We start from the raw sequence: 8,952 nt of genomic DNA on the forward strand, positions 1-8,952 counted from the left end.
CCACGTTTTTTCTGATTATTTGATTTTCATTTAATTCCTTTTATTTTCATTAATTCATATTAATTTTAATATTGATTCAAAAAATATGAGAGTTTCACCAAAAAATTTCAAATAATTTCCTCTTTCATATTTTGAATTAAAATTATTTTTTGGATCATTATTAATATTTTTCATGATTTAATTGATTTTGTAATTGTTTTTAATTGTTTAAAAATACTTTTAAGTCTTTAAAAATTCTGAAATTTTTTCTCCAAGATCCTTTAACCTTGTTTGACCGATGATAAATCCCATGGACATTTCTTTGGTGTTTTGATGAGGTTTTAGGAATTTGACAAACCATATTTAATTTAAATGTATTATTTTAGTATTTTAAAATTGAATAAATGCCAATTAATTATGTTGACCTCTTGCGATGATTTGTGTAAGTTTGACTCTTGTTGTTGGGCCTTGGTCAAGGTTGATTTGACTTTGCTAAGTTAATATCAATGGATTTAGGGGATTGATGGAATGTACATTCCATCTCCCAAAATGAATGGATGATATTAATTTGGTAAAAGTCCTACTTTGACCAATTTGAGTTTTGATCCATTTCCCTCCCTCTCCATCTCATTCCCCTTCTCTATGCATTCCTCCCATTTGGCGTAAGATATCTCAAAGTCCTAAGGCTAGTGCAAAATCAACATAAGTATGGATGAGATTAGGCCACCTCTTTTTCATATTCTTTTTGTGTGTGGTATGTTTCATGAGCATAGTCTATTATACTATGTCTCTAACATGCATTAACACCAAAATCGTATTGCCCGACCTCAAATAGTTGTGACTTCTACATAAGTCCAATTACGATTGCTTAACATAGCGCTAAATTTGTAACACAAAAGGCATAGAATTCTAATTAGTGAGATTGTAAGTCTCCCCTCTTTCATGGTATTGTGTGGAAACTTGGCCTTTTTTCCTTCCTTTGGAAGATGTCTTGGTTCAAGGATCCATGCTTGTGATAAGTGGGTTGAGTGTTCTCCAAAGAATGACTTTAAAAAAAAAAGCAAAATAATACTAACTTCTAACTCATTAACAACTAACATTTAATTTGAAGCTATTTACTTTAATGCAATTTAATTTTTAGTCTTTATTCATTTGCCATTATTCATACCATTCTGATTATTTATGTTTATGTTATTTTCACTTTGTCCACTTGGATCATATTGTGTGATATATTTTTTGTCTTGTGTATATTTTGTTTGTTTGTGTGGTCCTTGACCATTAATGTACATAATAACAACAAAAAACACCCTAAAAGACTTTTGTGTGGACTGTTGACTTGATCTTGGACAATTGGACTTAGAACTTAGGCAACATCCCTATGCTAAAGGACTTGGCCAATGGCAACTTTTGTGAAACCAAGTACTTGCAATTTGAAACTTCATCTGATACCTCTTTGAAGACCTCTTGAGTTCATCTTCAACATGATCATTGTGAAGCTATTACTTTGAACCTGTGACTTGTGGAATTCATCTGCTACATGGGCTAATTTTGAAGAAGATCATGGAGTGGCTAAGCCTGGATGTGGCTATCTTTATTTGATGCCTTGCTCTTCAGATGGATATAATATGCATTATGTGTTGCTTGATTCTAAATGTCCAAGGGAATTTGGGTTTCTATATGAAATTCTTGTCTATTGGATTGCTACCCATTGGTCAGATCTTTTCAACTCTCAACTTTTAATTTTGTGCATAGGATTAGTCTCTTCATCTCCTCCCCATTTCTTTAATTTCAAAATCTCTCCCTCTTTTTTAAAAAAATTCTTCTTTGCTTGAATTAGTTTTGTTCTAAACTTTGACCACTTTGCAAAAGATAGAAACTTTAGCCTTATGCCATTGTATTTTCAAAATTTCTTTTCTTAATCAAACTTGTAAATAAACTTAATTATACTTGACTTAAATTTCAAAAGCCAAAAAAATAACTAACTCATTCAAACCATTTTAGGCCTTTGGGCCTTTCAAACTTAAAATTTTGTTAAAAGCAATGCATAAACTTTGAAATTTATACCACGAACTACGAGGTTTTGATCCCTCATTTTTATGTTGGTACGTAGGCACAAGTCCGAAGGTCTTGTCAAACACAAAAATATAATTAATGAATTATTTTCTCATCCTCCCATTCTATTTGTTTGTATACACCCATTTATACAAAATACATATGCACACAAAAAAGGGCTCCCTAGGAGTACCTATGACACTTTGGGTGCTAACACCTTCCGTCTGTGTAACCAACCCCCTTACGTGTAATCTCTGACATTTTATTAGTTTTGATTTGAAAACTTCTCATTTTTGGGTTTTGTTCGTACTTTTCCTTTTTCCCTTGGAAACAATAAAAGTGCGGTGGCGACTCTGGTTTTATTGATGTCTTGCTTATCCATAGCTTGATGATCATGAATTTACTGTTACAATGAGGTACTTCGGTTAATAAAGAAAAGTGAGTTTAATGTGGTGGAGCAACTGCTCCAAACCCCCTAAAAGATTTCAGTACTATCTCTGCTTATGAATTCAGAAGCGCACAAAGAAGCACTGCAAAGAGTTCTAGAGTAAGAGTTTGTGGAACGTGATGATTTGATGGATCAGTTCGATCATATTGTAGCTAACGTCACTTCCTGTAACAATCTCAGCTTCTCTGATGAAGAACTCCCTGAGGAGGGTAGGAATCATAATCTGACTTTGCATATCTCCATGAATTGCAAAGATGATGCTTTATCCAATGTGCTAGTTGACACCAGATCATCATTAAATATGATGCCGAAGTCAACATTGTCAAAGCTGTCATATCAAGGAGCGCCCATGGGGTATAGTGGTATAATCATCAAAGCTTTTGACGGTTCTCGCAAAACAATGATAGGTGAAGTGGACCTTCCAGTGAAGATAGGTCTGAGTGACTTCCAAATTACTTTCTAAGGAATGGATATCCACCCGGCCTGCAATTTTCTGTTGGAAAGGCCATGGATCCATGAAGCGGGAGCTGTTACCTCTATATTGCATCAGAAGCTCAAATTTGTCAAGAACGGGAAATTAGTCATTGTTGGCGGGGAAAAGGCATTGTTGGTTAGCCACCTATCATTTTTCTCTTAGGTTGAAGCTGAGGATGAGGTTGGAACTCCGTTCCAAGCCTTGTCTATTGCTGCTAAAAAGAGAGTTGGGGCACCTGTGTCCTCATTGAAAGATGCAAAGAAGATTGTTGAAGAAGGTATTGTTGATCAGTGGGGGCGAATGGTAGAGGTCTCCGACAACAAGAGTAGAACCGGTATGGGTTTTCAGCAAGGTTCATCAGCTGCTAGATTAGAGGATATGCAACTTAGCTTCCGTGGCGGTGGGTTCATTCATGGCAATGAACAACACTTATCTGTTGTGCTAGAGGATGACAAAGAGGAAGACTGCACCAATTTTGTGACGCATGGAAAAGCTTGCAACAATTAGACTGTTGTTGATATTCCTGTTATTTTGCATCGATCTAAGTAATTGCTTTTATTTGTTTAAAAAAAAATCCTTCTCCTATGCCTAAGGGAGAAGTGAACATTATTGGGCATTTCAATTTGATCATCAATAAAATTAATTCTATTCATCCACATCTATGATGTTTTATTTTTACTTTTTTCTTTATTCTGAAAATGTTAATCACAAAAAACATAAATAAATAATATAATTATCCATCTGCATAATATTTGGTCACAAATTCACTTCTCTAAAATTAAAATATCAAATCATTATGCAGGTTGGTTTCTAACCCCATTGAATACAATGATCCTTATCCTTCTCCAAATTTTGAATTCTCTGTGTTTGAGGCTGAGGAGAAAAGTGACGAAGAAGTAAGTGATGGATTGTCTCGTCTTCTTGAGCATGAAGGAAAAGCCATTCAGCCAATTGAAGAGCAGATTGAGTTAGTCAACTTGGGTTTCGAAGATGATGTGAAGGAAGTCAAGATTGGGTATCGACTGTGTCCATATGTTAAGAAGGGGTTGATTAATCTTCTTCGAGAGTATTCCCAAGTGTTTGCCTGGTCCTATCAAGACATGCATGGTTTGGATTCTAAGATCATAGAGCATAGATTACCGTTGAAGCCAAAATGCCCGCCAGTCAAGCAGAAGTTGAGAAGGACGCATCCTGATATGGCAGTGAAGATAAAATAAGAAGTGCAAAAGAAGATTAATGTCGACTTCCTTGTGACCGCCGAGTATCCGCAATGGATGGCCAATATTGTGCCTGTGCCAAAGAAAGATGGAAAAGTCTGCATGTGTGTCGATTATAGAGATTTGAATAAATCCAGTCCGAAAGATGATTTCCCTCTGCCACACATTGATATGTTTGTAGACAATACAGCTAAATTCAAAGTCTTTTCATTCATGGATGGATTTTTCGGATATAATCAGATCAAGATGGCACCCAAAGATATGGAAAATACCACATGCATTACACCTTGGGGAACATTCTGTTATAGAGTGATACCTTTCGATTTAAAGAATGTTGATGCAACTTACCAAAGAGCAATGACTAGTCTTTTTTATGATATGATGCATAAAGAGATTGAAGTTTATGTCGATGACATGATTGCTAAATCAATTGATGAAGAGGAATATGTTGAGCATTTGTTGAAGTTATTCCAGCGTTTGAGGAAATATAAACTCCGCTTGAATCCCAATAAGTGTACTTTTAGTGTTCGTTCTGGTAAGTTGTTGGGCTTTATTGTCAGCGAGAAGGGTATTGAAGTTGATCCTGCCAAGATCAAAGCATTACAAGAGATGTTTGCGCCTAAAACTGAGAAGCAAGTCAGAGGTTTTCTCGGCCGCTTGAATTATATTTGAAGATTCATTTCACACATGACTGCCACATGTGCGCCTATATTCAAGCTTCTTCGGAAAGATTAGTCTTATGATTGGACCGAAGATTTCCAAAAAGCTTTTGAGAATTGTAGCGGTAAATTCATGATCATCAAGCTATGGAGAAGCTAGACATCAAATAACAAGAGTCGCCACCGCGCTTTCATTGTTTCGAAGGGAAAAGGGGAAAGTATGAACAAAACCCAAAAATAAGAAGTTTTCAAATCAAAACTAATAAAATGCCAGAGATTACAGGTAAGGGGGTTGGTTACACAGAGGGAAGGTGTTAGCACCCAAAGTGTCCTAGGTACTCCTAGGGAGCCCTTTCTTGTGTGCATATGTATTTTGTATAAAATGATGTTTACAAACAAATAGAATGGGGGTATGAGAAAAGAATTCATTAATTATATTTTTGTGTTTGACAATACCTTCGGACTTGTGCCTACATACCAACATGAAAATGAGGGATCAAAACCTCGTAGTTCGTGGTATAAATTTCAAAACGGATGCATTGCTTTTAACAAAAATTAAGTTTGAAAGGCACCAAGGCCTAAAAATGGTTTGAATGAGTTAGTTATTTTTGGCTTTTGAAAAGTTTTAAGTCAAGTATAATTAAGTTTATTTATAAGTTTAATTGAGAAAAGAAGTTTAAAAATGCAATGGTATAAGACCAAAGTTTCTAGTTTGCAATATGGTCAAAGTTTAGAAAATAAACACAAGTAAAGAAGATATTTTGAAAGGAGGGAGAGATTTTGAAATTAAAAAAATGGGGAGAATGGGGAGGAGATGAAGAGACTAATCCTAAGCAAAAATTTAAAAGTTAAGAGTTGAAAAGATCTGACCGATGGGCTGCAATCTAATAAACAAGAATGTCATATAGAAACCCAAATTACCTTGGACATTAGAATCAAGCAACAAACAATGCACAATATATCAACTTGAAGAGCAAGGCATCAAATAAAGATAGCCACATCCAAACTTATCAACTCCATGATCTTCTTCAAATTCGCCTATGTAGCAGATGAATTCCACAAGTCACAGGTTCAAGGTAACAACTTCACAATGATCATGTTGCAGATGAACTCAAAGGGATCTTCAATGATGTATCAGATGAAGTTTCAAATTGCAAGCACTTGGTTTCATAAAAGTTGGCATTGGCCAAATCCTTTGCATCGATAATGTTGCCTAAATTGTAAGTCCAATTCTCTCAAATCAAACCAATATTCCACACAAGATATTTTTTAGTGTTTTTATTCTTATTATGTACATTAATGGTCAAAGACCACACAAGCAAACAAAATATACACAAATAAGATGTATCACACAATATGGTCCAAGTGGACAAAGTAAAAAAGGCATTAACAAAAACAATTATAATGGTATGAATAATGGGAAATGAATAAAGGCTTGAAATTAAATTGCATTAAGGTAAATGACTTGAAATTAAATGTTAGTTGTTAATGAGTTAGAAGTTAGTATTGCTTTTGCTTTTGCTTTTTATTTTAAGTCATTCTTTGGAGAACACTCAACCCACTTATCACAAGCATGGATCCTTGAACCAAGACATCTTCCAAAGGAAGAAAAAAAGGCCAAGTTTCCACACAATACCATGAAAGAGGGGAGACTTACAATCTCACTAACTAGAATGCTATGCCTTTTGTGTCAAAAATTTAGCGATATGTTAAGCAATCGTAATTGGACTTATGTATAAGTCATACCTATTTGTGGTTGGGCAATAGAATTTTTGGTGTTAATGCATGTTAGAGACATAGTATAATGGACTATGCTCATGAAACATACCACACACAAAAAGAATATGCAAAAATGGTGGCCTAATCTCATCCATATTTATGTTGATTTTGCAATCAACTAGCCTTAGGATATAGAGATATCATAGGTCAAATGAAATGGATGCGTCAAGAAGGGGAATTAGATGAAGAGGGATGGGAATGAATCAAAACTGAAATTGGACAAGGGAGGACTTTTACCAAATTAAGATCATTCATTCATTTTGGGAGATGGAATGTACATTCCATCAATCCCCTAAATCCAATGATCTTAACCTAACAAAGTCAAATCAACCTTGACCAAGGCCCAACAACACAAGTCAAACTTACAAAGACCATTAAAATGTCCCAACACAATTATTTGACATTTATTCAATTTAAAAATACTAAAAATAGTGCATTAAATTAAATATGGTTTGTCAAATTCCTAAAACCTCATCAAAACACCAAAGAAATGGCCATGAGATTTATCATAGGTCAAACAAGGTCAAAGGACCTTAGAGAAAAATTTTCAGAAATTTTGGAGGTTAAAAGTATTTTTAAACAATAAAAAATATTCACAAAATCAATTAAATCATGAAAAATATTAATAAAGATCCAGAAAAATAATTTTAATTCAAAATATTAAAGAGGATTTTATTTAATTTTTTTTGGTGAAACTCCCATATTTTTTTGGATCAATATTAAAATTAATATAAATTAATGAAAATAAAACAAATAAATTGAAATTCAAATATTCAGAAAAAATGTGGACCACTTGATCTCCCTCATTAATTGAGGTGGCAGATCAAGTGGCCATTAGCACGCTTTCCACCATAGTCACTAGTTAACGCATAACACAAGTGGTAATTACAAGCAATGTGTGAGATTAAAACATTTTGAACAAGATCAGTGGCTCTGAACCTATCCAGCACATCACCAACGCTAAACCTCCAGTTACCTTCTCAGGCGAATCTCACCGGACTGGTTCAGTCATCACCATCACATAAATGAAAAAGGAGGACATGATCTGAAAGAAAAAATGGCGTAGAGCACAAATCTAACCTCAATTTTAACTAACTATAAATATATAGAAATATATGAGGAGTTGAATTTTGAGGTGTGTCAACTGAATTGCTTCGATTTGACCTCAAAGCAACTCAATCTTCTTGCCTACATTGGTAGGACTTCAGACAACTAAAGATCCAAGAGAATTGATGAGAATTGAGTGAGAATCGAAGTGAAGAAATTTTCTGGAAAATAACTTCAATGTTGTGCAGAACTTGATCTTTCTTGCTTCAATCCTTGCTTGATCACACCCAGGAAGCTTACAGAAGTGGTTTAAGATTGGAACAAAGCTTTCGATCCTGGAGTTTTTGAATCTCCAAACAGTGAGAGTCAAACTCAATTTTCAAATAAAAATTCTCAGGTTTTCCTTTGAATTGTGAGGGTTGAAGAGAGGGGGCAAAGTTTGCGCGCAAAGGTCCGTTCAAATGAGCTTAGATGGCTTGTATTTATAGCAATTGGAAGTGTTATTTGCACACTTGAATTTGCTTCCAAATTTGGCAATGTCATGCACAAGCTTGCATGGGCGTGTACAGGCCCATGAAGCACTCCATTTAGGTCCAAATACATCTGAAATGAAGTTGAAATGAAGCTTGAATGGCAAGGCAATGTAATATAACGATTTGAATATTTGATCTTTCCACTTGATGCATGCCTGTCAAAACCATGCGCAACCCTAACAAACCTTGTCCAACATGGATGAAATAGGACCCTTTGGAAAGCTTAGATCAAGGAGAACAACTCTTATGTTGAAAACTTTTCCATTTGGAACTTGGATCATGGTGAATTGTGAGGTGGAAGTTTGGAAATTTCAACATGTTGAAATTTTTTCCAAGTGTCAAGCCATTTACCTCAATGTTCCACCTTGCTTAACTTTTTATGTGAGCTCCAAATGAGAAAAGTGTATTCATTAAAGTTGTAGGTCTTTCAAAGAACTTAAAAATGGTAACCAATTTCATGTAATTTGGATTTAGAATGATAGAGTTATGTATTTTTGAAGTTGAGGAAAATCACTTATTCAATGGCATAGGTAAAAAAAAAGACCTATAATGTATCCTCATATCACATGCTCATAAAAGTTGATTTAACTTTCACTCCAAACATCAAAGTTGAATTAGACATATTGAATTCGACTATGAAACTTGGAAATATTTCATCTCATAAAAATTGAGCAAGTTATGGCCTTGGGAAGTTGACTTTCAAATTAGGGTTTAGATAAAATGACCTATAATGTTTCAACATAGAAAATGATTTTCCAAGCCA

The sequence above is a fragment of the Lathyrus oleraceus genome, chromosome 5, assembly GCF_024323335.1.
Source record: "Lathyrus oleraceus cultivar Zhongwan6 chromosome 5, CAAS_Psat_ZW6_1.0, whole genome shotgun sequence".
Taxonomy (NCBI): domain Eukaryota; kingdom Viridiplantae; phylum Streptophyta; class Magnoliopsida; order Fabales; family Fabaceae; genus Lathyrus; species Lathyrus oleraceus.